The sequence below is a fragment of the Diceros bicornis genome, chromosome 29 (genome assembly GCF_020826845.1).
Source record: "Diceros bicornis minor isolate mBicDic1 chromosome 29, mDicBic1.mat.cur, whole genome shotgun sequence".
In the NCBI taxonomy this organism is placed as follows: Eukaryota; Metazoa; Chordata; class Mammalia; order Perissodactyla; family Rhinocerotidae; genus Diceros; species Diceros bicornis.
Genome location: NC_080768.1, coordinates 27,920,622 through 27,942,161, shown reverse-complemented (window position 1 = coordinate 27,942,161; position 21,540 = coordinate 27,920,622). Strand labels below are relative to the sequence as shown.

Genomic DNA, 21,540 nt, shown 5'->3' with positions numbered 1-21,540 from the left:
TATAATGGGGTAAATGACCATCACTTCCAGAGAACGCATTCTTTCAGTCATGATTGGCAAACTTCTACTCATCCTTCAAGACCCAAATCAAGTGTTCTGTGAGTCTTCTCACATTCTCTCAGGCATCACAATGGCTTTGTCCTCTGCTTTCACTATATAATGCTGTAGTTATTTTAATCATTGCATTTATCGCATTGTACTAAGTCATTAGTTTGTGGTTCTGCTCCCCCAGTAGACTGTGAGGCTTAGAGAGAAGAGTTGGTAACTTATTCTCGTTTTGTATTCTTTTCTCTTCCAAAGTAGCTCAGTTACTAGAATATAGCAGGCACGCAGATACGTTTTTTTCCTGAGTAATAGACTAGCTATACTTCTGTGGATCCGGTTTGCCTAGATCCACCTTCATATGTGTATATAGCCAATTCTTGATTTACTAAATTTATGAGGGTTAGTTGTTGGGTACTTCCTGTGGGCTTAAGTTCTGTCCTAGGATATATAAGGGTTATAAAAGAACTCTGGGATGTCATCTTGCTGCTGTGTAGCCCTTAATTTTTAAACAGATTCAACAGAGGAAAATATTGTACAATCAGAGAACAATAGGAGAGTATGTAACTATAGAAAAGTAATTCTAAGTCAAGTGGCCCAATGCGTGGTAAAGGTAGCTCATGGTATAGCATTGAGGAGGAGAAGGAACCACAGGGTTGATGTCACTGGGGAGGGCCTTGGGCTGAGGCATGGAAGATGAAGACAGTTAGCCAGATGGAAGAAATGAGGGAGCATGCTTCAGACCCGCAGAGCAGCTGCCAAGGTGGGACTGAGCGCCAGGGGGAGCAGACCGTGAGGAAACCAGCCTGGAGCTTCCCCTAGATTCTGGACTCCTTGGGGTGAAGGCCTGGGGTGATGTCATGGGCCACTGCTGACTGACCGAAAGGCCGAGTGCTGAAACCACAAGCGGGGCGTGAACCAGGTCAAAGTGGGGTGAGGAAAGCAGCATCTGTGAGCAAGCAGGGGGAGACCTCAGAGGCAGCAGCTGAATAACCAAAGGGGCTGGATCCATGGGCCATGGGAACTGGGAACTGGCAGCGCAGGCCCCAGAGCCCCAGGACGCCGTGGAATGCCGTGGGTTGATGCGTCCCCACTCACTCACCTGTATTTCTTCTCCTCTCTCCGAGAGAGATTTCTGCTCCCTAAAGCACTTACAGGCCCGAGGCCATTCCTGAGGACAAGAAGGGGCAGCAGGAAAGGAGGGATGGATTAGGAGAAACCCAGAAAGGAGAAATAATTCTCACTGGAGGGGATGAAGGCAGCAGCGTGACACTTGGAAAAGGCTTTGGTGACAGCTGCGGTGGTGCTACCTGCCAGCGCCGTGCCCGTGGGCAAGCTGCCTGGTCTCTCTGGGCCCCAACCTCATTTGTAAGACCAGGACGCCCATCTGCATCTTGCAGTTGTTGTTAGGACATAAAGCGTATGAGGCACTTTTGGTTGCAAGAAATCCAGACTCACTGAGATCACCCCAAGTATGCAGAGGGTCATAGCCAAGTTCATTGCAAACATCTGTGTGGTGGGTAGGAGGACGAGATCTCAGGGCGGCCCCTCCCAGCCTCATGGCGCAGGAGGGCAGACACCTCTGGGACTCACTCAGAGAGCCCTGGAAGTGGGCCTGGGATCCAGAGCACTCTGGCGGCTGGGGCACCTCTCTGTCACTCAGGAGAGGCTCATTGGTTGCCTCTCTGCCGTTCATTCACCAAATCTATCTTGAGTACCTACTGCGTGCCAGGTACAGCGTGGGTGCCGGAGACGCTGCATTCCCACAACTCGATTGGTCTCTGCCTCTCCTTGTGTCTTTTGGCTTCTGCTCCCTGTTCTTACTGCTCAGCTCTCTATTTATGCATTAGTCAGTATTCTTTATTTGCAAGTTACTGAAACCCAGCTCAAAGTAGCTTAAGGAAAGGGAGCTATTGGTGGCTCATACTATAAACAAACCACGGGAAGGCGGGGGTAGGGGGAGGGAGAGGGAGGCAGGAGAGAGTGAGCAGTCCTCAGGGTTGCCTGGGTGCAGCTCACCGGAGAGCAGGCCGGGATGTAAAGGGAGCTGCAGATTTCCTCCGAATAGATAATGCTTAGGCTGCTGTGGTGGGAAGGACACGACACAGGAATCGGGATTCCTTTTTTTTTTTAACGTTATCTTTTCTCTGGATAGTTTTTCCCCCCAGCTTTATTGATATATAATTGACAAATAAAAATTAGATATATTTAGGTTGTACAATGTCATTTTTTTAAGGCGTACAACATGGTAATTTAATATACATATACAGTATGAAATGACTACCACAATCAAGTTAATTAGCACATTCATCACCTCATATGGTTACCATTTTTTTTTATGATGAGAACACAAGATTTACTTTCTCAGCAAATTTCAAGTACACAATATAGCGTTATTAACTATAATCACCAGCTGTCCAGTAGATCCCCAGAACTTTTTCACCTTATAGCTGGGAGTTTGTATCCTTTGACCAACATCTCCCCATTTCCCCCACTCCCCAGCCCCTGGTGACCACCATTCTGCTCTCTGGTTCTAGGAGTTCGACTTTTTTAGATTCCACATATAAGTGAGATCATACAGGGTTTGTCTTTCTGTGTCTGGCTTATTTTACTGAGTGTAATGACCTCCAGGTTCATCTACGTTGTCACAAATGGCAGGATTTCCTTCTTTTTTATGGCTGAATAATATTCCATTGTATGTATACCACATTTTCTTTATCCATTCATCCATTGACAGAGGATTCCTTTTTCTACTCCCGGATCTGCTACTTATTAACTGCACAATAGCATTTATAACATTGCTAAGGCTTCATCTGTTACATAGGCATAAAAACCACCTTTCTTTCTACCTCACAGGTTATTCTGAGAAACAAGTGAGCCAGTGTTTATGAAAGTGATTTGGAGTCTGCAAAGTGCCATATAAATACTGAGTGATACGATTATTATAAAAATATCTACATGTTGGGGCCAGCCCCATGGCCTAGTGGTTAATTTTGGTGCGCTCCACTTCAGTGGCCTGGGTTCGGTTCCTGGGCACAGACCTACACCACTTGTCAGTGGCCGTGCTGTGGTGGTGACCCACATACAAAATAGAGGAAGACTGGCACAGATGTTATCAGGGTAAATCTTCCTCAGCAAAAAAAAAAAAAAAAAATCTACGTGTTAACTGTATATGCCATCTGCATGTTAGGTAGCTGTGCCTCTGCACAGAGACTTGTCTGGGAGGAAAAAAGTTGACCAACATTGATGACTGATAATTCAATCTATTCAAATTCAGCAGGATGTGTGGCTTCCACCCTATATGCCCAACTCTTTCTGCACCAACTGCTCACAGCCAGGACCATTGACTTCACAGCTTCCCTCCGTCATGCAGGTTCCTGGGCCAGTGCTCAGGCAGGGAGTAATTAAAGAGTTTAAGCACCTCCCCATTCCAGAGGGGTTTAGGGATCTTGGGCCCCTAGCTGACCTCCAGGTTCCCATCTTGGTCCCAGCTGCACTTGGCTACCAATCCCAAGAGTGGAGTGGGGGTGTCCAGAGCCTCAGGAGAAGCCCAGGGCTTCAACACCACGGGACAGGGCTTCTGTGTGGTTCTCGCTCGCACTCTTCTCGGGAGCTGGAATTCTGGACAAGCCATCTAAGAGTCAGACTTGGGATCACTGACGCCTGAGTTTCCCAGGCTGCTTCCCCCTCTCCAGGGGGGAACTTGCTGCCACCTGGAACCCAGATGAGGTTTGAGAGCTGACCCTCTGTTAGTGGCCAGACACGTCTTCCCTCTCCTGTTCCACACGGTGGGCCGAACCTAGATGCCCTCCTCCCCACCTGCCCTGTTTGCCAAGGAAAAGTGCTGCCTATGGGCCAGTCTTGGGTTGTAACAAGTTGCTTTACTAATTTGCCTTTTGTCTACACTTACATTCAGATGTGGCCTCTCCCATTATACCTCCCCAAATGGCCAAACCCATCACTATTTTGATAGTGTTCTGCTCTAATTTGGAATCTCTGCTCTCATTTCAAATTTACTAAGGACCGACATAACAACAATAATAATAAAGAGCAACTGTTTACAGACCACATCTATGTGCCCAGCACCGAGCTGAGAGCTCGACACCCTCCCTGTGAGGGCTGTGTTATTTTCCTCTTTCCAGGTGCGGACACTGAGACTCAAGAGGATCCCCCAGTGTGGCTGGTGTGTGATAGAATCGGGATTCCGACCAGAGCTGTCTGGTCCCAGAGCCTGTGCTGGTGACTGTGACGTGACACAGGTGAGTGGAATACGCCAGCATGTAGACTGCCACGGAACAAACAGAAATCCAGCTGAGTTCCCGCAATTTACATAGGTAGTGTCACGTACTGTTGAAGGTTTTATTAAGTTTCCGGTTACATGTTATTTTTTTCCCTGTGGAAAATCCAAAGGGCCGGTGTCCCATTCTATCCTACCTTCTTCAATGCTTTGCTGTTCCTACTGAAAGTGTTCTGCTAGGAGCCATGAGAAATACAAAGAATAATCAGACGTATTTTCTGCCTTTGAAGGGTTTTAATATAGGAGATAAACGGGAGATGAAACAAGGGCTGCATGAAGCTTTAAGCAAGTTTCTTTGCTGTTTCCTTTTGGCTGCCTAGGAGTGGCATCAACTTAGTTTATTCTGCTGAATATCTCAAATTGGAGAAAGGCCTTGAACTCAATGGCTAATGGCTAAGTTTTAGGAATACAACTTTTTTGTGTGTTTTAAGGGGCAAGGATAAGACTTGAAGGGTGGGGTGATGCTATTACTGTCAATTACCATGGGAGGTTGCAATCTGCCCTCACCCAGAGATTTGGAGAGGAGAATAAATTGTAGATTTGGTCACTGTGGAAGCCATTCCATTTCCCAGTCCCTCTGGCCTACCTTGGAATTATTGTTGGGTTCAGTTTAGCAAAACTTTATTGATGGCCCACCATGAACTAGATAGTGTGTGAGGAAGGGTGGGGTGTTGAAAGTTGCAAAGGGCATGGTCTTTGACCTGGAAGGATTTATCATTGAGATAGAAGGACGGATTTGTCAGTAAAAGCTAGTCAGTTCAGTGACAGAGGTCTGGATAAGGTACTATGAGAACCCAGAGAAGGGGCTTTAGCCCAGTCTTGGAGTGTGCTGTTGTACGGAGTGTGTGTGTGTGTGTGTGTGTGTATATGTGTGCCTGACTGTCTCTGTGTATGTCTGTGTGTCTACACATGTGTCTGAATGTGTGTCTGTGTGTGTATCTGTGTGTGTGTCTATGTGTATGTCAGACTATCTGTGTATATTTAGAGTGTGTGTCTGTGTCTGTGTGTTTCGGTGTGTGTATCTTCCTTGAAGACGAGATGCCTGATGTAAATCTTGAAAGGAGATTCCAAGAAAAGAGAAGGGCATGAACAAGCACACAGAGGCAACAGATGACATGCAGAGACCCATAAACTGGGATATGAGGTTGGGAGGTCAGGAGACAAGGCTGAAGGATCAGGCAGGGGTTAGGACGGGGAGGCCCATGGATGTTGGCTGAAGCACTTGGGTTAATCCTGTATTAAAACGGGGCCCTGGGAAGCAGGGAAAAGACATGGTTAGATTAGCCCACGGGAGACACCACTCTGGTGGCAGCCTGGAGACCAGAGGGATGGGGGGCAAGGGTGATGGTGGGTCACTGAGGTTAGTCACCAGGGAAGACAATTAGGAGAGAGGCAATCAGGGCCTGAATTCCAGCAGGGGAGAAAGCGATGGAGAGGAGAAGTTTCCACACCATCCTGCTATCCCCAAACCCAACTGACATTTCCATCTCCTCTTCACAGCCTTCTCTCTTCTCCACCCCTTGCCAGTCTTTCCCTTAGCAACTCCCCAGCCTTCCAGATGATGCAGCCTTCTCACAGGCTCTCCTTAAATAACCGGGAAGAAGGAAGTCAGGAGGAGGGGAAGAGACCCCATCAGAGTTGGCAGAAACAGTGCTCGTGATGCCCCCCCCACTCCAAGCATCCTTATCTGACCACCATGGTGTTTCATTTACTCTTTGCAGTTTATTTAGTCCAGTTACTTCTCTATCAGCCTGACTGAATTGTACACTTAGACATGGATGAAGGGGTTAAGTTATGGGATAGGGGTTCTAACTCTGGGACGTTTTACAGCACCGTTTCTTTTTTCCTTTTAATGGGAACAAATTTGCCTCCTCCCTCCTTCCCCCACCTCCCCTGCCACGATCCAGGTTGTCCAAGTGCAGACTGTCACCACTTGAGGGGAGGCTTCTGTTACCTCAGGAACAGGCTTCTATCGGGAGAGTTTCCTCATAAGAGCTTATTCTTTGCTTCTAGAAGTCATTTCAATAAATATCCATCAGATTAGATTCTCATTTAAACAGTATCTGTTGTGGGGAGAGGAGATAATTAAAGTGTAATGAGACTGTTAGGAAATGAATCTGTGACTTTCCAGTTTTCTCTTCCCGGTGAAATCAAAACCAACAGGCATTTTTGAGTACCTGCCCTGTCAATGCATCGCACTAGGGAGTGGGGTTGATATGTGGTTGAGTAAGATGAGGAACAGCCCAGTCCTGTCCTCCAGGAGGTAGGTCCAAGGGCCCATGGGAGCACAGGGGAGAGCAGGACTCTGCCCAACGGAGTCAGAGGGGCTTGTGTCTGAACTGGGTTTTTAAATGGTAAGTGGGTGTTTGACAGGCAGACACGAGGGCATTCCAAGCTGAGGAGACAGCGTGACCAATGCATGGTGACCTGGGAGGGAATGGTGTGCTGGGGACCTGGGTGCCTGGGCAGTGACTTGGGAGGCAGCTGCTGAGGTCGCCTGAGGGCTGACTTCGAAGGCCGTGGCGCACCAGGGGCCGGAGTTGGGCTTTACTTAAAAGCAATTGAAGTCATCAAATGTGTGTTGGCATGATGCATTTGTGTTTTAGGAGTTAACCGACAGACTAGAGAGAGGGGAGTGATGAAAATTAATCCGGAAGCTGTTAGAGGATAAAGATGACGAAGTCTGCCTTAGGCAGTGGGATGGAGAGAAACGGACAATGTGAAGAGACATTTAGGATGTAGAATGAGCTGAGCTGGGTACTGATGGTATAGCAAGGAGGAAAGTATGATAGAACATTTGCTAGTTTGGAAAATAGGAGCCTACCATGCCCTGTGCCAGGATACCTGAGTGGAGGTAACACTTTTATAAACTGCTTTCCAGTATCATCTCAGGTGAATCTAAGGATGGACTTGCCTAAGGATTTGGCAGAAGGCAAAAAAGAAGAGCTAAAGGAAGGCATATGAAGGCCTATTATAAAGGAAGGCATATTCTTTGTGCCCAGATGGAATTTTCTAGTTTTTCTAAGGTCTGCAGTTGTGCTCTTGGTGCCAAGCATTGTCTGCTGTATAACGTGGGACTCTCACTGCAGACTCCCACACGAGGCATTTCTGGGAGACTCGTTGTTGAATGAAAGCGCACACCGAATGCAACGCTAGAAGGCCATCAAGGTAGAGCTCTCTAGAAGGCAGCTGGAGCTTGGATATCAGGAGATAGTCTGGTTGGAAATCCGGGCTGCAAATAAATAGCATACTGGAGGCAGTTGAAGCCAGGGGTGTGGGTAAAATCCCCTGAGGAGGGCCCAGGACAGAAACCCAAGGAACATCAGCATCTGGGGAGCAACTGGGAGGGGTGGCAGTGGAAACTGAGGCACAAAGAGGACAAGGAGAGAGAAGAGGCTGATTGGCCAGGCTGGCTAAGGGGCGAGGAAAGCCAGGTGAAGCCTCTGGGGGGAAGACAGGCACAGTGGGAGCAAAGAGGAAGGGCGGGGCAGGGAGGAGGGCAGGAGGTGGTGTGTTGGCCTAGGTGATGCTGGGGCACGTTGCAAGGGAGGCAGTCACATCTGGACTGTGTGCCCCGTGCACTAACTTCTCTCAGTCCAGGCCCAGCTTAGTTCGCTCTTGGCCCATAATTCACGGCTCTAAGAGATGCCGCCGTCTTGACCTTTTGGAACTCAGGCCTCTGGGATCAGAGATAAAGCCAGAAAGGTCTTATTACCTCCCTTCACTCATCTCTGGGATAAGAGCTTCTGGACCACTGGGCCAACGCCACTCTTTCTTGTTTTGCGCTGAGAAAAAATATCAACGTAGATACCATGCAGAGATATTTCTGAGTGTGGCTTTGATCTTGTGGTAGGAACATTCCAGGAGAAAAACAAGAAAAAAACTTCTTAAGAATCCGCTGCTCGTTGGCTGAGAGATTGGGTGTCGGGCTGATTGATGAAGGTCACAATGCACAGCAGTTAGGGGAAAAAAGCCCTCTCCTTTCTATCAGAGGAACCGCACGGCATGTTCTAATCCCGGCAAGCCAGGGATTGCTATCTTCGTGGGTAAGCACCTCTAACAACTACCATGTGTCAGCTGGAAATTCTGCTTCAGCAAAGAAATAAACAACGATATGTAATCATAGTGCCATAAAGAGTTTGTGTACCTCTGTTCACATCACAGGTGGAATCACGTCTATTAGAATTCTACCTAGGTGCAAAGAAATAGACTTTTTAATACACGTATAAAGTTTTATAATCATCTCTGAAGATTTTTAGTGTGGGAATGTGAGGGAACTGGGTTGGAGAATTTAACAACGATACAAAGTCTCTACAAGTCAAATTGTTCTCTCACTTTTTCTGCTTTTCATAATCAGTGCAACTACACATAGATAATATAACTAATATATTTATAATATATATAACTTATATATATATAATATAATTAGTACAACTATTAATGCTTATTTCTTTGGTTAAATAAAAATTCCAAATTTTTATTATTGGATGGGAGGTAGATTTTAAATGTTCTTAATGAATGAAGCAAGATAGGGTAGTTATTAGCCTGAGATAAATCCAAGAAAATTACATTCATTTTGGTGGTTTGGGACTAAGTGCAGATTTTTCAAGAAAAAGTAAACAGGCATTTAACCCACAAATTTTCTTTTTAGAAAATTAGTGTTTTCTATTTGATTAATGATGGAAATTGACCCTGTCCAATTTCCCTTCCTTTCCCTTCTTATCAATTCAGAAAATGGAATATATTCCATCTGCTGTTTCTCCCCTCGCCCCAAATTTTCTTAATCTCCTTAAGACAGAGTTGCTAAATAATAATAGTTTGTTATGGTTTCTGATAAAATGAGGAGAACTGGATAATCATAGAGATTGAGCGGACATTGAATATGATCGAAGGATGGAGGCTGCATATATGGGGAGATCTGTGGGGTTTCATTTTGACAATTTTATTGTGACAGCTCATTCCCCTCTTTAAAAAAATATTTTCTGGACCAAACTTGAACCACTGGGGTCGTTTTTGTTCTGGATGCTTTTTGGTTCTCATTCATTCATTTATTGTGTGCCTACCGTGCACTGTGCTAGGATACCTGAGTGGAGGTCATGCTTTTGTAAGCTGCCTTCTGGTTTCATTTCAGGTAAATCAAAAAATGGAATCGCCCAAGGATTTGGCAGAAGGCAAAAAGGAGGAGCTAAAAGGGGGCGTATAAGGAGAGACTTGCCTTTGTGCCCAGATGGAATCCTGTTAGTTTTGTCTAAGGTCTACAGTGGCACCACTGGTGCCAACCACTGCCTGCTGTGTAAAGCGGGACGCTCGCTCCAGGCCCCCACACCTGTCGCGTTTCTGGGAGACTCTCAGGGAAGGCAACGGGCGCTTCTGGCCATACAAGTTGGTACTTGAGGGCAGCAAATCTCAGATCCGGATGAGGGGTAAGAGGAAAATCCTGTTTGGTTAGATTCTCCAGTCTCTCTGACCTGCACTAGAAATATTTTTTGAGAGTCTTCTGGTTGAAACCTTCCATTATATGTGATGAGAACAATGTGACTTACTCTTTTTTCTTATTTGTCATGGTTACCAAGAATCACAGAGATATTTTTCAGACCAAAATATTGGGGACCTTATTCCCTCCAAATTTTCCAGTCAGATGAAAGAGCTAACCATATGGCAAAAGCACATTGCTAGTTTAATCATTCTTTTTTATTTCCTGGAACACAAGGCTCAAATGATCCTGAGAGGAAGAGTGAGCTCACACACAGCCCAATAGCGCTCAGTGCCAGACTGTTCTGGAAGATTCCCATCCAACGGCATCTTGTTCCAAAAATATTTTAAAGCCTTAAAAATGGAAGTAGTGGGGCCGGTCCCGTGGCTTAGTGGTTAAGTGCATGCGCTCTGCTGCTGGTGGCCCGGGTTCGGATCCCGGGCAAAGCGGCGTCCCACATACAGCAACTAGAAGGATGTGCAACTATGACGTACAACTATCTACTGAGGCTTTGGGGAGAAAAAGGGAAAAAAAGAAGGAGGAGGATTGGCAATAGATGTTAGCTCAGGGCCGGTCTTCCTCAGCAAAAAGAGGAGGATTGGCATGGATGTTAGCTCAGGGCTGATCTTCCTCACAAAAAAAAAAAAAAAAAAGGAAGTAGCTGGAACTTCATGTGGTAAAATAACATGGGTACTTGAGAAGAGAAATGTAATATTGTTTACAATTATAATATCAGTTACCATGTACTAGCCCTTTCTATGGTCCATGTTTTCAAATAACTGCTTTGTACACCTGCTCTTGAAGCCAAATCTGATGATCAATCACAGTTGGGCGCTAGTTCCCAGGGTTAGCACACTACTTCTCCTCATTTTCCTGCTCGCTATCTTCATTTCTACTTTGCTAATCTTAACGGATACACATTCTTTATTTAACCCACTTCAAATCTCTTTTGGAAAGAGGCAGCATTCCAATTAGTGAAATACGTTTTGGAATGATTTTCTAAAAGAGTGATAAATTGTGAAGGCTTTAGTTTGTCTTAAATTCTAGAGAATCGAAGGTTTACTCAGGAGGAAGACAACAGCCATTCTTGTTAAATTATTCTGCTAATGTTGACTTTGGAAAACAGTGGTATATTGTGCAAACAAAACTGATAACCCTTGATTTCGGCTCTTGGGGCAAAGGCCTTTCCTTACTAATTACTTATTACTTACTAATTACTTATTAATTACTAAGTATTGCCTGGCAGGGCTTCCGGAGGGAGGCGTCGTCAATTCCACATCTGCCCACGGATCACAAGGGGCATGTGGGGTGGGCTGTCTTCTAGAATGAAGTCTAACTCACTCTCCTTTTCAATATAAATAATGTGTATTCATACACATGTAATCTTTACATCTGTACTTTATGAACAATTTATATGTGTGTGTGCATATAAATATAGCATATATGTGATCACTTCTTTAAGCTGTTTCATTTCTCCCTGAGTGGCCCTCCATAATTACTTATATTGTGCAAAATTATATTGTGCAAAATACTTATGCACAGTAACCTAATTGAAAGATAAACTATTCAAAGACAATTTAGATTTCCAGAGAAGAGGACAGTTGCCCATTGACGAGGACTCCTGGCCTCAGCAAGCTGGTTTGGAGGGTGCTGTCAGAAATCTGAGAGCGACAACTAACACCTTCACTCAAGGGCGGGAAAGCCACCTCCAGCTGGCAGCTCACTCCCATCACTGGGGTGGTGTGAAGTCGGGATGGACGCTCCTTCTGGGGCTGGTACCCCGTTATCTATCCCAGTCACACTGCCTTCGGGAGAGGCTTTTGGAAGGCGGGGAGGGGACATCAGGTTAGGTCATTGCTCAGAAAGTAGTGTTGTTTTCTCAAAGATCCTCTCATGAATTTCCAGGTGCCTTCCAAGCAAGGTTTAACGGAAACAAAACAACAAAGCAAGTGGTCCTTAGAATCTGAAGGGGAAGGCAGTTCACTGTCGCTAAATGGAAGCTTTGTTATTAAAAGAGCCCTTATCTGGTAAGGCTCTGAGGTAAAACCAATTAAGTCCTGACTTGCTGTTCCAGTGTTTTCATGTTGTGCTTTTGGTGAGTTCTTACTTTGACCTAGTGGAAGTAAGAGTGGGAGGGAGGGATGGACCTTAAAGTGGTGGAAGGATTTTTACTTCTTCTGTGTTATGTCTTTGTGTGTTTACACTGGGGCTTTAGTTATGCAAAAATATGGATAGGAAAAACATTAGTAGAAAATATACTAAAATGGTATCAGTGGGTGTCTCTTTATGTTGGGGTTGTGAATGTGTTTCCTTTTTTCTTTTTCCCAAATTTTATGTACTGAATGAGACATATTTATAACAAAACTGAAATCTGGAAAAAAAATCCTAGCCCTGCTTTGCAATTTATACCACATATTTTGTTTGAAAATTCCACGAAATGTAAGTCTTCAACCTTGGAGGTATGTGTCACCTGGGAAGGTTTTAAATTTTTCAGAGGCCATGAGGTCTGGCATGGGGTGCTGATGCACAGCCAACGTTGAGGACCGGTGAGTTGATGGTTTCCACAGACTTTCTCACTAATCTGGTATAACCCTCTTGTGAGGATGGCAAACAGGACTCTAGACCAGAATCACTGAAGCTGAAGGGAGTGTCTGCAGCCACTGTTGTGAATAGTGGATAATGGAATGTGGGTCTCCTGGGTGCGTCCATCTGAGTAGGATTCCCCACTGAGGTTTCCATGTCACTTATTAGTTTACTGGATACTGGAAAATAGTCAAAGTTAATTCACAAAGCAATATTCATTTAAATTCATTTTTTAAAACAAGCATAGATCTCACAGCATTCTTGGATATGGAAGAGGGTTTGTGAAATAAGATATACATGGGATACTGCAGGTTGGGATTCACCTCTTCAGACAATTGATATCAATCAGTAGATCAAGTGTGACAACTTTTAAGCTAGATATTCAAGACTATATCTGTTTTGAACTAATGTGTCTGGGTGGGTGGGTGGTGGTGATGGTGGCCAGGATCCAAAACCATAATGTGGGAAGCGACACAAATCCCTCAAGGCTTGGTTTGCAATAAAGATAAAAGGCTAGATCAACATAATGGAGATTTTTATCTAAAAGTAAGATCATGTTACCACACAAAGGGCAAGATCTGCTTGCCACGAGACAAAAGCCAATCATCAAGAGGCAAGATGGTGGAAAAGAAAGGGCAGTTTATTACAGCTTGCCAGCAAGGGGGAAGATGGCTGACTAATGTCTCAAAGAACCTCTTACAGAACAAAGACTACAAGCTAGTTATATAGAGGGCTGGTCTCCAAGTGGGGGAGGCATCTGGTCCCAGAGTGGGGGCATCCATCTGATCACTGGGTGGAGCCATGTGGTCCCAGGGTGGGGGCATCCATCTGGTCTTAGTTCCTGGCAGTCTTTGGTGTTACTTGATACACATCAGAGACTGGAGCAACGTCCTATACCCTGCTCTTTCAATTGTCATTGATGATGGCCATCAGCATAGACTCTCTGCCTGGGGGTCATCACGTTCCTAAGGAACTCAAAAGAACAAAGTCATCAACTTATAGCAGCTGGGAGGGGCGGCAAAGTCCAGAGTTAGTCATAGGTCATTCCAAGTCACAATATGGTTTCCCCTCTACAATATGGCTTCCCTTATGTCAACCCCGTATTAAGCAGGTATTAATCGTTGTTTAAATAAAGGCTTCTCTGTTAATTATCATCTCCATAGGAAATGAGAGTACTTTCAGGTTCTAGAGACTCATATAAATGAAGATTTCCTGAAATTCAGGTGTACAGACAAGCAAATTCATTTTCAGTTGAGTGGAGCAGCAGACACAGATGGAGTGTCTCTCAGCCTCTGCTCCTCTTTCCTGAGAGTTGGCCCTGCTCAGACCCAGGGGCAGCAGTCATGCTTGCTCTACAGGATGTTGCCTTCCTCGCTACAGTTGATGGGACGAGCAGTGGGACTAGCAGAGTCTCAATCCTGAGAGTTTTGAACTGGACTGTGAGAGGCTATTTAGCGTTCCTGCAGGTCAGCGAACAGAGGACGTGTAAACTAGGGAGTGAGGGCAACCGCGCTGGGTCACCTGCATGCTTGAGCAGTGAGGGCTGGTTTAGCTGAGAGACCAGTGGAGCGGACAACACAGAGAGAACTCCAGCGAGGGAAGCGGGCTGCTGGCTTCCTGGTCTCTGTGGGTCCCAGCTACACTTGATGTCCCTGGATTCCATTAGCCACCTCAAGAGCCTTCCATGAAGGCCTTTTTGCTTAAACTGGTTTGAAGTGGTGTCTTTACCTTGTGACCCAAAAAGCCTTGACTAGAAAAAATGGTAACCAAGGCAAAATGCATGACTTAACCAGTAATTAACATTGAGAAAGAAATGTAAATGGAAGCAAACATTAAGAATGTATTAGACATTTTTCCCGGTTGAAAGTTTTAAAGCAGTCATTCTTAGCTTTTCGAGGGTGGCAGTGATTACAATTCTTTAAGAAGCTGTGGAGTTATGGACCCTCTCTTCAGAAAAAAACAGATTTTGCACATAATCCATGGACCACAGGATAAGTACTTAGGTAAAATTAGCGTTTTGATTTGAGCCTTAACGTATTTACATATATGCCTGTTATTCTCATTATATCTCCCATATAGATTATAGGCTTCTTTCTAAAGGGTAAGATCATTGTGTCTATGTAAATTTACTTTAGTTCCTTTACCTGATGGCTCAATTAGTATTATTAAATGAAGTTATTATTATCTGTTACATTAGGGGATATGTATTTTATCAAAATACTTCTTTATTATTTATTAAAGTACTTTTTTTTCATTATTAAAATAATTTTTGAATGCAAATCATGATCTGTGCCCTAAACTTTATAAATGTCCTGTTAAGGTGGATTAAGGATACTTCACATTGAAATTTAATGCTCTCTTCTGTAGGCTACTCTTTTGTACCTCTATTGAACTTGTAATTTCTCAAAGGGCCCAAGTAGCTATCAAAGTCAGACTGTATTTGAATCCAGTCTCTACTACTCACCATATAACCTCGGGCAAGTTATTTAGCCCTTTGAGACTAAGTTTCCTCATTGGCAAATGAGGTCAATAGTAGTACCTAATTGTAAGGTTTTTCTAAGGTTTTAGTAAGATAATCCATTTAAAGCACTTAGCAAAATGCCTAGCACAAGGTAAGTAACCACTAAATGTTAATTTATCATCTAGATGAATCGACATAGAAAATTAGTCATAGAAAACTAGATTGTTAACTTGCTTCTGTTGAAAGGCCTTTTCTCCTGACTTGTCCTGCATCCTTATGCTCATAGAGTAAGGGCCAGATTGGGTCAGGGTCAAGGTCCGTTCAAAGCTTTGCTCCTCTGTGGACCTCCCTCTCTCTCTCAGACAGAGCAGGTGGCCTCTTCAGGGTTCCCTGGGTATCCTCAACGCTGAATTGGAATTGTTACCGATGCCCTGGGTTCTTGTTCTTCCCAGGACAGAAATCAAGAGAGACAACAAGTGAGAGTAAAGAGAATGAAAAGTTTATTAGCTTGTGCACAAGGGAGCCAAGCCAGGGAGAGAAAGAGGAGGCGATGGCTCCCCAAATAGTTTTGCTACGGGGGCTTTTTATGGGGCTGGGGCAAGGGGAGTGTCCTTTGTCACAGCATGCAGAGGTGGGGTTGTTCTTGCGCTGTGCTATTGCACATCGCGATACTACATGCGTCGCATGTGTCATCAGCATGCTAGCTCTCCACCCTGGGTGTGATTTTTTACTGCAGTAATGAGGGAAAAGTCACTTTCAGGCAACTCCGGGGTGCTAAGGCGCAAGTGTGAGCCTGGGACAGTCCCGAGGCTGCAGAATGTGGATCTTGGTGGTCTCTATCTGAGTCTCCTATCTTGCCGATTGGTTAGGGGCCTTATCTTATTAGGTCAGGGGCCTTGTGGTTTCAGAAGACTCTATCTCATTAGGCTGGTTCCTGTCTCAGATTCAGCTGTGCAGTGGGGCTCCCTCTCTAGAGTGTAGGGGCTCTGAAGACAGGGACTGTATTATTCTCCTCTGCATCCCGTAACACAATTTGTTGAATAAATACCTGAATAAAGAAGCGAAGAGCCAGTAGTGAAAGGAGATTTCGGCCCTTTCTCTCTCGTTAATCAGATCCTGAGGGAGAGCATAGAAGAGGTTACACAAGTGGAAGAGTTTGGTATGAGAATAAAAAAGATCCTACAAACTAGGGAAAGACTGATTGTTCTGTAGCCATGGTAACAACGAGCCATCAGAACTCGTTTGAAATCTGTTCAAGCTGTCCGTGACAACTAGCTGCAGCGAACATGCTTTTGCAAACCAACCAGTTGGTGTCAGCTCTTATGAAAATCAGCCAATAAGAATGGATCTACTCCAATAAAAATGCCTCCGAGCACAATAGGTCTCACCTCAGCAACCACACTTTACAGATGATGTCAACCCACTCACACCTCTGAAAGTCCACCAATCCATGAATTCCACATTTCTCAACAACCCTACGTGAGATCAGCAGTCTGCTCTGCTCTTGGAGACCAGGCCTGACCAGCGTATTTCTCCCTTACTAGAGCCAGCAATAAATTCAGGTTTGTGCTTTTATTTCAGATGTTGAGAGATAGTCTCATCATTCTTTGACAGTTCTGACATAGAAATTTTTTTGTATTGAGATAAATTTCACATAACAAAATTCACCATTTTAGAGTGTACAATTCAGTGATATTTAGTATATTCACAGTGTTGTGCAACCATCATCCCTATTTAATTCCAGAGTATTTCCTTTACCTCAAAAGGAAACCCTGTACATCCCAATTGCCCCTTCTCTTCATCACCTGTCAACCACTAATCTACTTTCTGTCTCTATAGATTTGCCTATTCGGGACAGATCATATGAATGGAATACAACATGTGGCCTTTTGGGTCTGCCTTCTTTTACTTAGCATGTTTCAAGGTTCATCCATGTTGTGGGATGTATCCACACTTCACTTCTTTTTATGGCCAAATAATATTCCATTGTATGGACATACTACATATTTTTTATCCATTCATCTGTTAATGGATACTTGGATTGTTTCTACCTTTTGACTATTGTGAATAATGCAGCTATGAACATTGGTATACAAATATCTGTGAGTACCTGTTTTCAATTCTTTTATTTGGGAATCACCAAACTGTCTTCCATGGTGGCTGCATCATTTTACTTCCTACCAGCAATGAACAAGGGTTCCAATTTCTCTGTATCCTTGCCAACATGCTATTTTCTGGGTGTTTTTTTTTTTTGGTATTGTAGCCATTCTAGTGAGTGTGAAGTGGTATCTCATGGTTTTGATTTCCATTTCCCTGATGCTCAATGACTAATGTGTTGAGAAATCTTTTTATGTGCTTATTGGCCATTTGTGTATCTTCTTTGGAGAAATGTCTATTCAACTTATTTGCCTACTTTTTAATTGGGTTGTGTGTGTTTTTTTTGTTGTTCAATTGCAGAATCTCTTTATCTCATCTAGATATTAAACACTTATCAGATATATGATTTGCAAATATGTCTCCCATTTTGTGGGTTGTCTTTTCACTCTCCTGATAGCATCCTTTGAGGCAAAAAAGTCTTTAATTTTGATGATTTTTTTTTCTTTTGTTGCCTATACTTTTAGCGTCATATCTAAGAAACCACTGCCAAATCCAAGGTCATGAAGATTTGCTCCTATGTTTTCTTCTACAAGTTTTATAGTTCTTAAATTTAGATCTTTGATCTACTTTGAATTAATTTTTGTATATAATGTAAGGTAAGGGTCCAGCTTCATTCTTTTGCACATGGCTATCCAACTTTCCCAGCACCATTTGTTGAAAAGACTGTCCTTTCCCATTATATAGTCTCGGCAACCTTGTTGAAAATCAATTGACCATAGATATAAGAGTTTATCTTGGGGCTCTCTAGTCTATTCCATTGGTCTATATGTGTATCCTTATGCCAGTACCACACTGTTTTGATTACTGTAGCTTTGAAGTAAGTTTGAAAATCAGGAAGTGTGGGGGCCAGCCTGGTGGCATGGTGGTTAAGTTCACATGTTCTGCTTTGGCAGACGGGGGTTCACTGGTTTGGATCCTGGGTGCAGACCTACTCACCGTTCATCGAGCCATGCTGAGGCAGCATCCCATATAGAAGAGCTACAACTCTACAACTATGATATACAACTATATACTGGGGCTTTGGGGAGAAAAAAGAAAAAGAGGAAGATTGGCGACAGGTGTTAGCACAGGTCCAATCTTCCTAAAAATAAAAAATCAGGAAGCATGAGTCCTCCAGCTTTATTCTTCTTTTTCAAGATTGTTTTGGCTATTGGGGGGGGGTGTCCCTTAAGATTCCATATAAATTTTAGGACAGGCTTTCCTATTTGCAAAAAATTCTATTGAGATTTTGATAGAGATTGCATTGAATGTGTACAGTTAGTATTCTCATCTTAACAATATTAAGCCTTCCAATCCATGGACTTGGGATGTCTTTCCATTTATTTAGGTCTTCTTTAATTTGTTTCAGCAATGTTTTGTAGTTTCCAGTGTACAAGTGTTGCACCTCCATGGTTAAATTTATTCCAAAATATTTTATTCTTTTTGATGCTATTTTAAATGGAATTGTTTTTTAAATTTCCCTTCAGATTGTTTATTGTTAGTGTATAAAAATGCAACTGATTTTTTGTGCTGACTTTGTGTCCTGCAACTTTGCTGACTTCATTTATCAGTGCTAACAGGTTGGGTTTTTTTTTTTTTCTGGTGAATTCTTTAAGGTTTTCTACATATAAGATTATTTCATCTATGAATAGAGATACTCCTACTTCTTCCTTTCCAATTTGGATGCCTTTTATTTCTTTTTCTTGCCTATTTACTCTGGCTAGAACTTTCAGTACTATGTTGAATCAAAGTGGTGAAAGTTGCCATCTTTGTCTTGTTCTTGACGCTAGGTGAAAAGCTTTAGCCTTTCTTCATTAAGTATGAGGTTAGCTGTGGGTTTTTCATACATGGCCTTTATCATGCTGAGGAAGGTCCCTTATATCCCTATTTTATTGACTAGTTTTATAATGAAAGGGGGTTGGATTTTGTCAAATGCCTTTTCTACATTACTTGACATGATCATGAGTTTTTTTCCTTTATTCTATTAATGTGGTGTATTCCATTGATTTATGATTATTACAATAAATTATTACAATATTGTTTTCATATGTTGAAATACCCTTGCATTCATGGCAACTACTCTTGCAAATCTCACTTGGTCATGATGTGTAATCCTTTTAATATGCTGCTGAATTAGGTTTGCTAGTATTTTGTTGAGGATTTTGCATCATTATTCATAAGGGATATGGGTCTGTAGTTTTCCTTTTTGTTGTGTCTTTGGTTGGCTTTGGTGTCAAGCTAATGCTGGCCTCTTAGAATGAGTTAGGAAGTGTTCCTTTCTTTTCAATTTTTGGGAAAAGTTTGAGGATTGGTGTTAATTCTTTAAATGTTTGGTAGAATTCACCAGGAAAGCCATCTGGTTCCAGGCTTTTCTTTCTTGGGAGATATTAAATTACTGATTCAATCTTCTTTGTTGTTATAAGTCTATTCAGATTTTCTATTTCTTCTTGAGTCAATTTTGGTAGTATGTCTTTCTAGGAATTTGTTGATTTTATTGAGGTTATCCAACTTGTTGGCATACCATTATGTGTACTATTCTTTTATAATCCTTATTTCTGTGGAATCAATAATAATGTTACCATTTTCATTTCTGATTTTAGTAATTTGAGTCTTCTTTTTTTCTTAGTCAATCTAGTGAAAGGTTTGTCAATTTTGTTGGTCTTTTCAAGGAACCAACTTTTGGTTTTGTTGCACCTCTTTATTGCTGTACTATTCTCTATTTGGTTTATCTCCACTCTAATCTTTATTATTTCCTTCCTTTTGCTGGCCTTGGTTTAGTTTGCTCTTCTTTTTCTAGTTACTTAAGGTAGAAGGTTATGCTATTAGTTTGACATCTTTCTTCATTTTTAATGTAGGCATTTATAGCTATAAATTTTACTCTTAGCACTGCTTTTGCTGCATCCCATACGTTTTGGTATGTGGTGTTTTTGTTTTTATTTGTCTCAATGTATTTTCTAATTTCCCTTGTGTGACGTTTTTTGACCCATTGATTGTTTAAGAGTGTGTTGTGTTTAATTTTTATATATTTGTGAATTGTTCAATACATTGTTCTCCTGATTTCCTTCATTCTTTTTCCTTTAGCTCATTGAGGATATTTAAGACAGTAGAGTTAACACTTTTGACTAGTAAGTCCAGTGTCTGGGATTCCTCAGGAATGGTTTCTGTCAAAGTCTTTTTTTTCCTGTGAATATGCTATACTGTTCTGTTTCTTTTTATGCTTTATAATTTTCTGTGGAGAACTTGACATTTTGAGTATTATAATGTGGTAACTCTGGAAATCAGTTTCTCCTCCTCCTCAGTGAGTACTGAATTTTTGCTTGCTGAGGGCTGCAGCCATCTGCTTGTTTAGTGACTGTTCCAAGCTATTTTTGCAAAATGTGTATTCCTAGTTGGTTGTGTGTAGTCACTGAAATTTCTGTTCAGTTATCTATGCAGTCAGCTAGTGACCTGACAAAGATTTCTTAAGTGTTTGGCTCCAAAATGGAAAAAAAAAAAAAAAAGTGGTTTGTCACTTTAAATCCTCTAATAGATGCCACCAGGGGAAGCCACTGCAGCCCAAGATTGAATCCAAAGCAAGCAATTGCCATGGTCCATCAGATAACTGCCAGCACAACCAAAAGGTGCAATCCAAAAAATTTTGGAGGACACGGTCCTTTCTGCCTGTCCTGGTACCAATCACCTGCTCCATGAACGTGGACTTCTATCCTAATAGGCACAGTGGTGCTAAGAAATGGGAGATGGTAACTGATTTGCACATATAATTACCAAAGATTGGCAGCTTCTCCCTTCATCAAACACTCACTACCCTGGTTGTTATAAGTATCCGTCCAGATTCCAGACTTCTGAAACAGTTGATTCTGATCAATTTTCCAGTTTAATGGTTCTTTCAGTAGATGGACTGGCCCCTAGAGCCTCCTACTCTGCCATTTTGCATGACATCATTCCTTTTTGATCTATTTTGAGTTAATTTTTGTATATAGTGCACATGCTTTTATTTTATAAATCTAAGATTGATGCCAGCTCAATGCAGAGTTGACATGGGCAAAGCCATGTTGTGGAGAAGAGACCATATTGTAACTTTGGATGACCTCTGACTAACTTTGGACTTTGTGGCCCCTCCCAGCTGCTATAAGTTGATAACTTTGTTCTTTTGAGTTCCTTAGGAATGTGATGATCCCCGGGCAGAGTCTATGCTGATAGCCATCATCAATGACAACTGAAAGATCAGGGTATAGGGCGTTGCTCCAGCCTCTGAAGCATATCAAGTAAAACAAAAGACTGCCAGGAACTAAGACCAGATGGATGCCCTCACCCAGAGACCCGATGCCTCCCCGACTTGGAGACCAGCCCTCTATCTAACTGGCCTGTAGTCTTTGTTCTGAGAGATGGTTCTCTGAGACATTAGACAGCCATCTTCCCTCTTGCTAGCAAGCTGTAATAAACTGCCCTTTCTTTTCCACCATCTTGCCTCCTGACGATTGGCTTTTGTCTTGTGGCAAGCAGATTGTGCCCTTTGTGTGGTAAGAAAATGATTTGAGTAAAGATTCT

General features: G+C 42.9%; 1 long non-coding RNA gene across 1 annotated transcript; it reads left to right on the top strand.

Moving 5' to 3' along the window:
* The first annotated feature begins 14,287 nt into the window (after positions 1–14,287).
* LOC131394001 (uncharacterized) lies at positions 14,288–21,540 on the top strand. The gene is made up of 3 exons (XR_009216033.1): positions 14,288–14,398; positions 20,522–20,612; positions 21,156–21,540. It is a non-coding gene; the product is annotated as an uncharacterized LOC131394001 (long non-coding RNA).